Below are 15,245 nucleotides of genomic sequence, written 5' to 3' on the forward strand. Positions count from 1 at the left end.
TAGGGGCACAGGGTTGTACCCCTACCCATGGGTGCCATAAGGGTATCCCATGGGTCTGTTCACCAAACCAAAAGAGAGAGCTGCACTACCAGGAGTCCCACATGGACTCCTAGGCAGAAAACATGACAGATCACACGATAAAAAGCAGTAAAGGACAAGGATTCAGAGGCCCTGTTCCTCTGATGCATTTCCAGCATCACAGTCGCCCCCCCCAGACTGAGGTGGAGGGTGTCTAATCTCCCACGGGATAGACACCCTCATCCAGACCGTCAACATACCTTCTGGAAAGGCCATCTGCATTATGGTGACTCTTCCCTGGTCTGTGCTCTATGGTGAAGTCTAGCCCTTGCAGGCTAATGGACCACCTGAGCAATTTCGGATTCTCAGCCTTCATTTGCATAAGCCACTTCAGCGGCTTATGATCTGTTTGGACCTTGAAGGTAGACCCCGTAAGGTAGGGCCTAAAAAGCCTAAGGCTCCAAACTATGCTAAAACACTCCTTTTCAACAGTAGCCCACCTAAGCTCTCTACCCTTGAGTTGTCTACTGATGAATATGATAGGATGTTCTCTCCCTTTGTCATCTAACTGGGACAAGACAGCTCCAATTCCGGTGTCGCAGGCATCCGTCTGGACGATAAAGGGTCGGCTGTAGTCAGGCGCACACAACACAGGTGCCCTACACAGACTTTCTTTCAAGCCATCAAAGGCCCTCTGACAGTCTTCGGTCCAATTAACCTTCCTAGGCTGTTTGGGTGAAGTAAGAGCTGTCAGGGGTGCAGCTATGGTTCCATAGTCTGCCATGAAATTGCGATAGTACCCAGTGAGGCCCAAAAAGGCTCTCACCTGGGTTTGAGTAGTGGGAGTCTCCCAGTTCTGTACATCCTGTACTTTACTGGAGAGAGGTTGGATTTGACCCCCTCCTACCTCATGACCAAGATAGGTAACTTTCCCCTGAGCTATCTGGCACTTGGTGGCCTTGATAGTGAGGTTAGCTCTTTTCAAGGCCTGCAACACCTTATCCAGATGTGTCAAATGCTCTTCCCAGGTGGAACTGTAGACGGCAATGTCGTCTAAGTAAGCCACACAAAAGGCTTCCAGCCCACTGAGCGCATGGTTGACCAATCTCTGGAAGGTGGCAGGGGCATTCTTCAACCCAAAAGGCATGACCCTAAACTGGTAGAGTCCCTCAGGAGTTGAGAAGGCCGTCTTTTCCTTGGCATGGTCCGTCAGAGCTATTTGCCAATAGCCTGAGGTAAGGTCAAAGGTGCTCACAAATTTGGCAGCACCTATGGTGTCCACGAGCTCATCAGCCCTGGGCAATGGGTGCGCGTCAGTTTTGGTGACGGCATTGACTCCTCGGTAGTCCACACAGAACCTCCAATCCTTGGTACCTGCCTGGGAACTTGCCTTGGGGACAAGGACCACTGGACTGGACCAGGGACTGGTTGAGGGTTCAATAACACCCAGATCCAACATCTTGGCGACCTCAGCCTGGATGTGGTTCTTGACGGTATCTGACATACGGTAGCACCTGCTTTTGACAGGCACACTGTCACCAGTGTTAATTTCATGCCTACACCACGGTGTAAGGCCTGGCGTCAGTGAAAACAGAGAGGCATACTGTTGGAGCAAAGCCTTGCAGGCCCTCTGTTGCTCTGTTGTCAAATCCGGAGAGAGATGTACACCCTCCACTGAGCCATCCTGAGGGTTGCTATGCAGCAAATCAGGAAGGGGCTCACTCTCATCCTCTTCTTGCCCTGAAGCTAGCAAGAGACATGAGACTTCTGCTCGCCGGTGGAAAGGCTTGAGCCTGTTGACATGGAATATCTGAGGGGCTACCCCAGAGGCTCCCATGTCAACCAGATAATTGACTTTGCCCATCTTGGAGATGATCCTGAAGGGTCCAGTCCACTTGTCTGCCAGAGCTTTAGGCTTGGTAGGCTCCATCACAAGGATTTCCTGTCCCGGAGTCCAATCCACTTGCAAGGCTTTAAGGTCATGCCAGTACTTATTCAATTCCTGGCTGGCCTTGAAATTTGCTGTTGCCTGACCCATCATCTGTGTCATCCTCCATCTGAGGCCTAACACATAGTCCCCCACTTGCTTGGCGGGACCTGGAGGGGTGGCTTCCAAGCCTTCTCTGATCAAGGCGAGGGGCCCCCTCACGGGATGTCCAAAGAGTAACTCAAAGGGGCTGAAACCAACACCCTCTTGAGGTACCTCTCTGTAAGCAAACAGCAGGCATGGCAGGAGGAGATCCCATTTCCTCCTTAGGGGTTCTTCCAAAGCCCCTAGCATGCCCTTGAGAGTTTTATTAAATCTCTCAACCAGACCATTGGTCTGGGGGTGGTAAGAGGTGGAGAACTTGTAGGTTACCCTGCACTCTTTCCACATGGTTTTCATGTAACTAGCCATGAAGTTGGATCCTCTGTCAGAGACAACCTCCTTGGGGAATCCAACACGGGTGAAAATGCCCAGGAGAGCCCTGGCTACCACCTTGGCATTAACAGTCCGAAGGGGTATTGCCTCAGGGTACCTGGTGGCATGATCTACCAAGACCAGGATGAACCAATGTCCACCTGAAGTGGGAGGGTCAAGGGGACCGACGATGTTGATGCCCACCCTCTCAAATGGTGTGCCAACCACTGGCAAAGGCTGCAGTGGGACAATGACCCTGCCTCCAGTCTTGCCAGACAACTGACAAGTTGGGCAGGTCCTGCAGTGGGACTCCACCTCTACTCCCATCCGTGGCCAGTAGAAATGGGCAGAGAGCCTCTGCTTAGTCTTCTTGGTCCCAAGATGACCAGCCAAGGGCACCTCATGCGCCAACTGCAGTAGGAAGGGCCTGTAAACCTGGGGTACCACCAACCTCTTGAGGGCACCAGGTTCAGGCTTAGTGGGCTCACTAACAAGGAGCTCACCCTCCCAATAAATCCGGAATGTCCTAGGCACTTCTCCTTGTGCCTGGGACAGGGCCTGTTTCCTCAGTCCCTCGAGAGAGTGGCACTCTCTCTGTCCCTTACAGAAGTCTGCCCGGGAGGGTCCCCCTTCAGCTAACAAGCATTGAAGGTCGGGATGATCCTCCGGGTTGAGAACCTCTCCCACAGGAGAGTCTTCTGTCTCTTCTCCCACAGGAGTTGAGTTTGGGTTTTCCACTGGACCCAGCCCTTCCGGAGCATGGATCCCAATGGGTGCTGTCGGAACAGCAGGAAGAGAAGGTGTTCCCTCCACAGAGGTAGCCTTCTTGGTCTTCCTTCTTCTTGCCTTAGGCCTCGCCTTTGGCTCGGGTACCAGACCAGCCAGACCCGGTGTCACCTGTGACCTAGTGACTGCAGCAGCAGTCATGGGAAGACCATCCGAGATCAACCCCAACTCTACTAGATCATTTCCTAACAGAATGTTAGCAGGGACATTGTCCTGAACCAGGACAGGAAGCTTTGCTGTCTTGTCTCCAATCATGAGTGTGACTAAGGCTACAGGTGATAATTTGGGAGGCCCACCAGCTAACCTGGTGGTTTGCAGAGGAGCACCTTCATAGTCCTCTGGCTTGAGCAGGGTCCTGTCCACCACTGTCATGCTTGCCCCAGTGTCTCTCAAACCAGTAGAAGGCTGGTCATTCAAGAGGACACTTCTCAAAAACCTACGGGTGTTCTGTGGGATAGTCGCCAGTACTTCTGCATACTGGTCCCAGGCCCCAAGGGACACTAAGGAAATCTCTACCGAAGCACCAAATGTGATCCCGGTAGGGGAGGGGAGGACAGTGGCCTCCACCTCAGACACAGGGTAAGGGTAGGGCAGGCTGACAGCCTGTACTCCAAGTGCCTTACCTTTACACTTGGAGTCACCCCTTTTGTGATCCAGAGCCCCACAGTCCCAACAAGCGCCAGGAGTGCGGGGTACGGTACTGGAACCACTGGGAGCCTGCTTTGCAGCAGGTGGACCACTACTCTTATTCCCACCCACAGATGACTTATCCCCACTAGATTTTTGGGTCTTGGGAGAGGAAGGTTTAGGTTTACCCGACTGTGACTGCTTGTGGGACTCCTCAGCTTTCTGAGAGGCCCCCTTTTCTTTGTCCTTGTCCTTCCCACTGGAGTCCTTAGGGGACACCCGATGGGAGACCCACTTGTCAGCCAACCTAGCCAGCTTAAAGGGGTCCAAAATGTTCTGGTCAGCCACATACTGACGCAGCTCTGGTGAACAGGCTTCAGAAAAATGCTCAAAAAACAAGAGGTGGGACAATTCAACAAAAGTCTTAACCTTGTATCCATCGATCCATCCCATCATGTTCATGTGCGCAGCACTCACCCAGTCAACCCAAGACACATTCTTTCTTTTCTTAAAATCCCTGAACCTTCTAAGGTATTGGGTAGGTGTCTTGCCAAACTTGGCAATCAAAGCAGACTTCATACACTCATACTGACCCCTTTCTTCCACACTCAGCTTCAGAATACAGTCATATCCAGTTTGAGGCACTCTGCTTAACAAACACTTAGCCCAATCTCTTTTATCAACATCATGAATCGCACAAGCCATTTCAAACGCTTCAATCCATTGGAGGATATCTGAACCCTCCACAAATACACCAACCAAATCTTTCATAAACTTGGTGGCTGGGGACCTGACACTCTCACTGGTTTTAACTGAAGTCTCCACTCTAGCTTTCTCTAGCTGGATTCTCTGACATTCAGGGGGTAATTCATAGAATTAAGCGCACAAGTGGCGCACGCGGCTGGCGCACAGTGTGCGCGTGCGAATCCCTGCGCCAGCCGCGTGCGCCAAAACCCATTTCCGCGCACAGCGTATTCATGGATTCCAGCCACCAAAACCAGCCGTGGCGCACAGTGGCGCAGCTACCTTGCAGCAGCGCCAGTTACGCCCCCAAGAACGCCTTCCGCGCAGGGAAAAGCCATCAAAATCCCCTATCCAGCGCAAAGGGCTGCGCTAACCCTGTACCAGCACGGCAAGCGGGCTACGTGTATTTCAGGGGTTCACGTGAAGTTTCTCACGCGATCGGGCCTGGGGGAGCGGGCTACGTGTATTCCAGGGGTTCGCGTGAACTTTTTCACGCGATCGGGCCTGGGGGAGCGGGCTACGTGTATTTCAGGGGTTCGCGTGAACTTTTTCACGCGATCGGGCCTGGGGGAGCGGGCTACGTGTATTTCAGGGGTGCGTGAGAAGTTCCAAACGCGATTGGCCTGGCCACGTGTATTTCAGGGGTGCGCGGGAAGTTCCACACGCGATTGTCCTGGGCGCGTGTATTTCAGGGGTGCGCGGGAAGTTCCACACGCGATTGTCCTGGCCGCGTGTATTTCAGGGGTGCGTGGGAAGTTCCACACGCGATTGGCCTGGGCGCGTGTATTTCAGGGGTGCGCGGGAAGTTCCACACGCGATTGGGCTGCGTGCGGGCATTAGGGGTGCTCGCAAAGTTTCACACGCGATTGGGCTGCGTGAGGGTATTACAGGGGTGCGCACGAAGATTTACACGCGATTGCAGCAGGGAACGTGTATTTCAGGGGTGCCGGGGAGTCCTACATGTGATTTGCCAGTGTGGGTCCTCCCAGGTGTTCCCTGTACACCCTCCACAGCCCCTGCAGGCAGCCCACACCACAGGGGACTACCCTGCATCCCTGGTCATGTCCCGCAGGCAGCCCACCCAACATGGGCATGCCCCCCAGCAAAGGCACATGTCTCCTTGCACCAATGATCACCAACTCATGTCCCCTTGCACCCCCACCCCCAGCATTGCGGGGCACCTGCCAGCAGGCCCCCACCCATGTCTCCCAGCACCCCCACCTCCCCAGTCACCAGGGGCAGCCTCCACCAGGCCCCCACCCATGTCTCCCAGCACCCCCACCCCCCCAGTCACCAGGGGCAGCCTCCACCAGGCCCCCACCCATGTCCCCCACCACCCCCACCCCCCAGCAGTGCAGGGGCACCCACCACCAGGCCCCCACCCATGTCTCCCAGCACCCCCACCCCCCCCAGTCACCAGGGGCAGCCTCCACCAGGCCCCCACCCATGTCTCCCAGCACCCCCACCCCCCAGTCACCAGGGGCAGCCTCCACCAGGCCCCACCCATGTCTCCCAGCACCCCCACCCCCCCAGTCACCAGGGGCAGCCTCCACCAGGCCCCCACCCATGTCTCCCAGCACCCCCACCACCCAGTCACCAGGGGCAGCCTCCACCAGGCCCCCACCCATGTCCCCCACCACCCCCACCCCCCAGCACTGTGGGGCACCTGCCAGCAGGCCCCCACCCATGTCCAACTCATGTCCCCCACCACCCCCACCCCCCAGCACTGTGGGGCACCTGCCAGCAGGCCCCCACCCATGTCCAACTCATGTCCCCCACCACCCCCACCCCCAGCACTGTGGGGCACCTGCCAGCAGGCCCCCACCCATGTCCAACTCATGTCCCCCACCACCCCCACCCCCCAGCACTGTGGGGCACCTGCCAGCAGGCCCCCACCCATGTCCCATCCATGCCCCCCTGCACCTGGGTCCCAACAATCCCCAATCATGTCCGTAATGGCCATCCTCCCCTGCCAAAAGGCCCAACCAACTATCACATCCACCCACATATCAAAGGCAATTACATGTTACACACCCAATGTAAATAATGCAAATGAACACATGTCTGTCACACACAATGGCTGCAAGTGAATGTTAAAACACCCAACATGACATGCATGAAAGTAATGAGATGATACGACACATTGAAGGATGAAAATAAAAATGTATTGAAAATCAACAAGAATGGAAATGAAATAAGAAAAACCACAAAGCAAAACAACAAAAAGAAGTTGAATGTCCATGAAAAAAATCCAAAAAATCCAAAAATCCATAGAAGAACTATATACAAGACAATCCCGGGTCCATGAGCCCAACCAAATGAAACCTAACTATGTCAACTAACTAAAAACTGAACTATATACAAAAAAGTGGCGCATTGTCCAATCGCAACCAAATAAAAAAAAAAATAATTCAAAGGAAAGCTACCACTAACTATATAACTATATACAATGGCAGCGGGCAAGTCCTGCGGCTCACTCTGTGATGTTGCCAGCCAGGGCATCATCGAACTCCATGTCGATGTCCTGGAGGCGGGACTCTGTCCTGGCCCCGAGGTCTCGCAGGGATAACCCCATGTTCACCTCAAACTCCCTGCGAGCTTCCTCGAGGCACTCAGCCCGCCTCAACGCCCGACGCATGGAGAACTCCGCCCTGACCATGGTGAGCCGCTCCTCTTCCGCCCGCTGCCGCTCCGCACCTATCCGCTGGACCAACTGCTCCCACACGGAAGACACTACCATCCCAGGGTTCTCCTGCCCTCCGGCCGATGCCTGCCCCTCTGATCTTGATGGCCCCGAGCCATGATGCCTCTCACGTCGAGCCTGCTGCTGCCTCCGACGCCACTGCCTCTGCCAGCACGATGGCATCCAGGATGATGGAAACCACCGACGCCGTCGTGCACGTGCCCTGCCCGATGATGCCGTCACATCCTCCATCTGCTGGGGTCCAGTTGCTGTGTTGTCCACCCCTGTTGGACCTCTGACTCCCGACTGTGGCAGGGATGGGATCCCCACCGAGCTGGCTGCATTGGTCAGGGCAGGTCCACAGGGGGCCCTGGTGGCATCTGGGCCGGAAGACGGCAAGGAGAACGACTGGCGTATAGTCTCCACAGAGGAGGAGAGGGCCGCCAGATTGGCCGACACATGCAGGAAACCCCCGAACATGGCCGATCCCAATTGGGCCACGTCGGCACGGTGCTCTTCGTGATGACGTGCGTGCTCCTCCTGAAAAGCACGCACGGCATCACGAATCACAGCCGTGCGCATCGCGACCCCAATCAGGACCTTCTCCACACGGCCAGGGGTCCCCTCGTCCGCAGGTGGAGGGAAGTCAGATGACATGGACATCCCCTCTACCTGCGGACGGGCCTGGGACGGGGCATCCCTGCTGGTGCAAGGTGGTGCACCCACAGGTTCAGGGACAGCGACATGCACAGGCCCCTCTACGGTGACCTGTGCTGTCTCCTGCCCCTGCCCCTGGACTGCACCACTTGCACCAGCAGGGATGCCCCCACCAGGCCCCATGTGCGCCTCAGTGGCGGCCTCCTCCTCCTCTGTGGAAACCACCAACCTGGATGGCTCCTCGCCGTCTACCGCCGTAGAAGGCCCCTGTGGGGGCTCACCCACCCCTTCCGCTGCAGCCGTGGGGGCATCCCCGCCGCCTTGCTCCACAGCGCCGTCTCCGCCCTCTCCTTCACTAGCCGCTGCGTAGAGGGAGACATAGAACACAAGCATCAGGGTACTGTACAATTGTCCCCTAGACAGGAAGCAATAGCAGATGAGTGCCACTGTCAAAGTACACTTCCTTCATGTCACACCACAACACATGTGTCAGTCCAGGCAAAACACACACAGTGACAGTCATGGTGCGTGCCATGGACATTTCAATGCATGTCCAATGGACTCTCGAATCATACAATGTAATGGGACTCACATGCATCATGGGTCATGCCTATCACATGCACACACTTCACCTCAGTCACATCCATCTGGCCCTGTACACCCCAATCACAGTGCATACAAGGATGACTAGGCTGCATCAGTGAATCTGTACATTGTCACAGACATGTGTCATGCATCCATGGCACTCACAAGTCACAGACACGCAGGTCAGGCACACAGACATGGATACCACATATGTATCTGGCATCAGCACCCATCCCTCGCCCCTACCCATGTCCAGGAACAGAGACTGCCATGCTCTCATGTGTGCAATCTGCACAGGGCTCCCCATGTCACATTCAAACACATGCAACAACCGTGCGGTTCACACATTACAGGTCGCACATGCATGCCCATGATGTCCCTGCACACATACATGCGTACATGGCCTATGTCACACATGCAGGCAAGTATCAGACAACCAGCACACTGCAACATGCCCTGTCTCACACAGCAATGCTTGGCCACTTACCGCTCAACTCCAGACGGGTCTCCCTCTCAAGGACCTGGGCGTGGAGCGCTGGGTGTGCGCGTTCCAGGACCCTCAACTGGATGGAACTCAAGCGGCCCCGGCCCCCCTCCACGAGGCGCCGGGCCTTCATGAGGGTCCTGGACCTCAATTCCTCCCAGCGCTTCTTGACCTTCTGGATGGTGCGGGTTGCCACCCCCTCCGCGTTGATGGCAACCACACAGTCGGCCCAGATCCTATCCCGTCCTTCCCTGTTGGCGCGGGACGATCCGAAGAGGGCATCATACTGCCCCAGGACTTGCTCCACCAGGACACCAACTTCGGTGGCAGTGAAGCTGGTGCCCCTCTGCCCCTCTGGCCGGGGGTTGCCACTGGGGTCAGATGTGGATGTGCCCGACATGGCAACCCCAGGGGCAGGAGTGGGTGGGCAACTGGGTCCTGGGGCTGGGCTGTGGAGCGATGTTAATCGAGTCGGGAGTCTTCTGTACCAGCAGGGGTGGACACAGCAACTGGACCCCTGCAGATGGCTGATGTGCAGGCACCAAATGGCAGGGCACAGTGGCAGCAGGCAGGCAGGCAGGCAGGCAGCAGCAGATGGCACGTGGGAGGCTGCTCGAGGCACTGGGGGGCAGTGATTCGGCCTTCTGGGCAGGAGCGTGGTCTTCTGTGTGTTTTCGCGTGGCCAGCTTGATACGGAGTGATTTGGCACGTGAAAAATCTGCACATCAGCGTGTAATTCGAGGAAAGGCCCTTAGCGCGTAAGCGCGTCTGCACGCATACGCATTTTCATTGGACAGAAGGCCCCTCAAGCGCAAGCGCCCCTGTGACGTGACGCGTACAGACGTGCATGCGCATTTCAGCGCGCGTGAAAAACTGCACGTCCGCGTCTAATACGAGGAAAGGGCCTATGCGCGTAAGTGACGTGACGTGCGCAGGTGTTTCCCTCATTGCACGTGATGACAGAACACACATGGATTTCCACCAATCGCGTGTGAAAGTTCCCGGCACCCCGGAACACACGTACCCAGGCTAATCGCGTGTGGAACTTCCCGGGCACCCCGAAACACACGTACCCAGGCCACTTGCGTGTACGCACACTCCCCTCCGATCACACGCGATGACACTCGGACCGTATCCGAACACGGGAAACACGCGCACGGCAAAAGACGTGCACAGGCGTCAACGCGTCTGCCACACGAAGGCAGGCGGAAGCGTCCCCGCGCACAGCATAAAAGTGCGCGCAAACAACAAACGCGTATATACAGCTACGATGAATGCCCCATTTGTCGCTGCACTGATCGTGGGACACCGCAGGAGGAGGAGAATAGCCAGGGCACGCATTTTCGCAACACGGACAAGCCTTTTTGGGATGCCTGACGACCAGGTCTATGGCAGGTATAGGTTTCCACCCCATATCATCCTAGACCTGGTCAGGGAGTGGGAAGATGACCTCACATCCCCCACCCTTTGCTCCCAAGCATTGAGCCCCTTGGAGAAGGTGCTCAATGTCCTGCATTTTTTGGCCACTGGTTCATTTCAGCGGACCACTGCCATAGTGGGGGGGGTCTCACAGGCCACGCAGTCACGCTGCCTACACCAGGTACTGGCAATCATGACAGCGCGCCCCTCAGTCCGCAGGCACATATACATGCCCAGAACACCCGCAGAAAGGCAGGCCGTTGTCCTGGATTTTTTCAGGGTGGCACACTTCCCCAAAGTGCTCAGTGCCATAGATTGCACCCATGTGGCCCTACGTCCACCTAGGGCCATTGAGCACATCTACCGAAACCGCAAGCACTGGCATTCCATCAATGTACAGGTGGTATGTGATGCAAAGGGAATCATCACCTCTGTCTATGCAAACTACCCTGGCTCCACCCATGACAGTTTCATATACAGAATGTCCGCCCTGAGCCGGGCCCTGGAAGCTGGGCAGCATGGCGACACATGGCTCCTAGGTCAGTACAAATGCCCTTGCACATGCATGCAAGTCACACACAGACAAATATCCAAACCCTAATTATCTCAACTATTATCATCTCCCCAGGGGACAGTGCCTACCCTCTGAGCAACCACATGATGACGCCAATCCGGAACCCCACCACACCACCCCAGGTAAGATACAACGCCGCCCATATTGCAACCAGGGGCATAGTGGAGCGCACATTCGGAGTGCTCAAGTCACGTTTCCGCTCCCTTGACCGCTCTGGTGGGCAACTACTCTATGCACCACCAGTAGTGTGCAGGATCATTGTGGCAGCATGTGTCCTGCACAATGTTGCAACACGGCAGGGCGTCCCGGTGGACATGGTGGTGCCCCCACATCCCCAACCACAGGCGCTGCCCATGGGAGGGGACAGGGCACGTGGCGAGGAAGCCCGGACCCAGCTTGTGGCCACATTTTTCACCTAAACTCCCACCCCTGCGGAGTGCACACAGGCCTAGCACATACCAGGTGACAATCGATGATGACAAAGAGACAGTCAACTGTCACAACCTTACCACCCTGAGATAGTTGCCATGGAAGTGCCACATCGTCTGCATCCCTAGCTACTTAAACACAAGCTATCCTGTGTGACCAAAAGGCACACATATGACATAAGACATGATATGGGCCATACACAAGTATTCCAAGGCGCAATGAGGCAGGGAGGGGGGAACAAGGGAACACAGAGAATGGTACTACTAGGCCAGGTGTCATTGGGATCGTGCAAGTGCAGGGGTAGGGGGAATGGGAAAAGTGCAAGGGGAAGGGTGGGGGGGAGTCCAGTACAGGGGAAGTAGCCCGAAAAAATAATACATAGGTCACCTGGTGGCAACTACAAAGGTGAGTGCAGACAAGTGCTGGGAAGGGAGGGCTGTAGGGATAGAGAGACAGTACTGCAGTGCAGGGGTTGCCGGGGAGGCAGTGCAAGTGGAGAGTGGCTGGGTCAGGGACCAAGGTCGGTGAGAGTGGCCCAGTTGCAGCTCCTGTGCAGTTCCAGTGGAGAATTCTGCAAGGGAGAGGCAGACAGTAAGCAGAAGCAAAGAGGAAGGACTTGAGGTGCTTCCAGAACTGGAGATGATTCCCCTCAAGTTCAAGTCAGGCCGGAAGTCTGTTCCAGGGGGAGGGCCCTGCTGCGGAGAGAAATCTACCCCCAGCTAGTTGCTCTGAGAAGCGGATGACACGGACATGCAAGGTGTGCATCACACACACCTGCAAACCAGGCCATGGCCATCACTGTCATGTCACACAAACCCTCCCAAACATCAACATGTCATGGCACCCAATACCCATACACCAATGCAGTAACCATAAGGTACACATTGTCATGTCCTAAATGCACAGTGGCATCGGACACTGCTGCCTGACCCGGAATCAGATGAAATGACAGACCAACAACCTCCCACCCAAAATAAGTCATTTCCAAATGCATTACAACAGTCGTGGACGGAACATCACAATGAATGCCTGTCTACATGCACATCATGCATTGCAAAATCAACACTGCAGCTCATGTGTGCAGTGTCCTACTCCTGCATCACACTGCTCAGCGCACAGCACAGTGAACAGCCATTGTGTGTGATGCACACCCTGAGCATCACATCTAAGTGACAGACCACGTCAAACATCAAATCAGGCATGTACTGGATCCATGATCGGTCACAGAACATGTGCTGCCGGGACACAGTGGGAACCAGAAGGCAAACAGTGTACACGTGTATATGCAAGGGTGGGAGTACATGTAGTGCATCAGAGTGCAAGTGTGTGGTTCTGCAAGGACATGCACTCCACATATGCATGTGCACTCAAGTGACCATCAGTGTTCCCTACACATCACATGTGAACATCCACCATGTGTACACACCAGCATGTCAAACCACAACTATCCCCTCACACCTGAAAGGAAAACACAACACATGAACAGGCATTGATCAGCAGAACACAACATGTACATGTGATACCACCATTACTATGTCAGAGTTCCCATCACACTGCAGGGCAAGGCAACAATCAACAACAACCCCCCCCTCCCTCACAAATGACCATGACCCACTGAACAACTGCACCTGGGTCATGGAGCCCCCAAACCTCAATTCCACCTGGCCACAGGATCACCTTAACCCTTCGTCACCATCTCCCACCTTGTGTGTAAAAAGATGCCTGAACCCTCAGAATACACACTCATTTCCGAAACACAAAATCCAAGGCATAAAAACGAACCCAAACACCCTCCAGTAGATGACTTGACATAGCAGTACCTCACAAAGGCCAAGTACTACCACAATGATGCAACAACCAAGGTAGCACAGCAAAACAATGTCACGACAGGATGTGAGACATGTGTGGTACATGACATAGGATGATGCACCATGAATGGATGTGTACTGTCAGAGGTCCCCTGTACAGGCGCGGGAGTGCCACGAAACAACCACCCCCACCATGTCCCGGGTGCCTGCAAGGTGAAACTCACACAGGCCCCTGAGACCTTGGTGGGGAAGGAGGTTCAGGGATATGCAGTCGGGACAGGTGTTGACACACTGGATGACTGGAATGAGCGGCAAGAGAGGGGAGGTGGAATGACACATGAAACTAGGGAATGCACGAAAATGTACAACCTGCATGAACACATACACAATCCAAACAGACTTGGACATCATTGTCATGGCCTTCTGTAGTCCAGGCTCAGGAGTGGTACGAACCAACCACCCCCTCTAGGGTTTTGGCGCCTGCAAGTTCGGGGCTTACACAGGCATCCGCAACCCCAGTGGGGAAAGAGGGTCAGGGAACGTTGCTTGGATAGGCACGGGAAGCAGGAACACCGGGTAGAGGGTACAGGTTTCAAAATTGCATAGGATCACGGGTGATTAGGGAGAAAATAACATACCAAATTGAAGCACACATACATCCATGCATCAGTACACTCCCCAGCAAGCCTATGCAGAGTAGTTTGTAAGAAAAACAACAAGACACTTAGCTCTGGTTTTGAGTGCTGGCCTCCTGCCTGCGCACTCTCAGGTCCGGTTACAGGAGCACTGCAATGCTGCAAAGAGAGACACAGTCAACAACCTGTACGTGCCAATTGCACAAAAACACAACACCAAACATGCCCCATAGCAACAGACTACTCTACAAACAGACAATCTGTGGTTGATGCTTCGTACCCATATATAACATCGCCCCTGTGACGGGTCATACACAGTCAATGCAGTAAGGCAGCCGCTGCTGGGTGCGTGGCAAATGGAACACCAATGTGTCACAATTCACACAACATGCAATGTTCCCTGGGTAAGCAGACAGACCCATATTGCAAGCCATGACTACAGAGCAAGTTGTGTACCACCATGACCGAAACAAAGTTGGCAGTGCATTTATCATGAAGTACGTGGAAAAGACATGCACTGCACCCGAGTATGTCCCTTGCTGCATGTCCCTGTGAGCTGCCCCTTTCCATGTCTCGGAAGGCTACATGGTTGATACAAGTGGCTCAATGGACCTTGGTGTACCGGAGGGTATGTGCCACTGGCCCTGCATGTGTCCCAGACAACCCTACTATCAGCAGCCATCAGTCCACAAACACATCTGAGCTGCATTGTGTGCTTCAACACCAATATTCGTCTAAGCTCACCCTCAGTGCTGTGACTAAGCCTGCATGTGCAACTCGCCTGGTGCAAGCTTTGCTGTGTCGTGGCCCCCCTGTGATGCTCACCTTGCCTGGAGTTCCTTGGAACATGTCAGCAGTACTAGGATGTGGGTCTGCAATCACTGTGCCTCTGCTTCTGCACACATGTGCATGTGGGCACCAACAAACGGGTCCAGAATTCCGTCGTCCAATGGGACATGTCTGCTGGCAAAGGTGCTCTGGAGGCTCATCCACCTGCAGAAAGGGCATGTAACACATGATTAATGCTTCAAAGTCATCTGTGTGTGTCTCATCAGGCATCTCATTACTTGACCATGTCAGAGAGTCACATCACAAATCACACCATCAGTCCGTCTTTCACCTACAAAGTGTGGAACACTATCTACAGCATGAATTGCAACAAGCACATGTACAGGAAAGAAATGAAACATACTACACAATGCATAGCAATCAATGTCCACATAAATCATGATACACCCCATCTAGCAAAAGCTGAACAGTGGACAATGACACCTAAATCATCCCCACTAGGGGTGTCAACACAAGTCACACAGCACCAGACATGCCACAGATATGACAGTCCAATGCCCTTGTGTAAAATGCTGTAACACCGAACCATCCTTGCGAGCCCATGGA

The sequence above is a fragment of the Ambystoma mexicanum genome, chromosome 7q, assembly GCF_040938575.1.
Source record: "Ambystoma mexicanum isolate Mex_15411 chromosome 7q, UKY_AmexF1_1, whole genome shotgun sequence".
NCBI lineage: Eukaryota > Metazoa > Chordata > Amphibia > Caudata > Ambystomatidae > Ambystoma > Ambystoma mexicanum.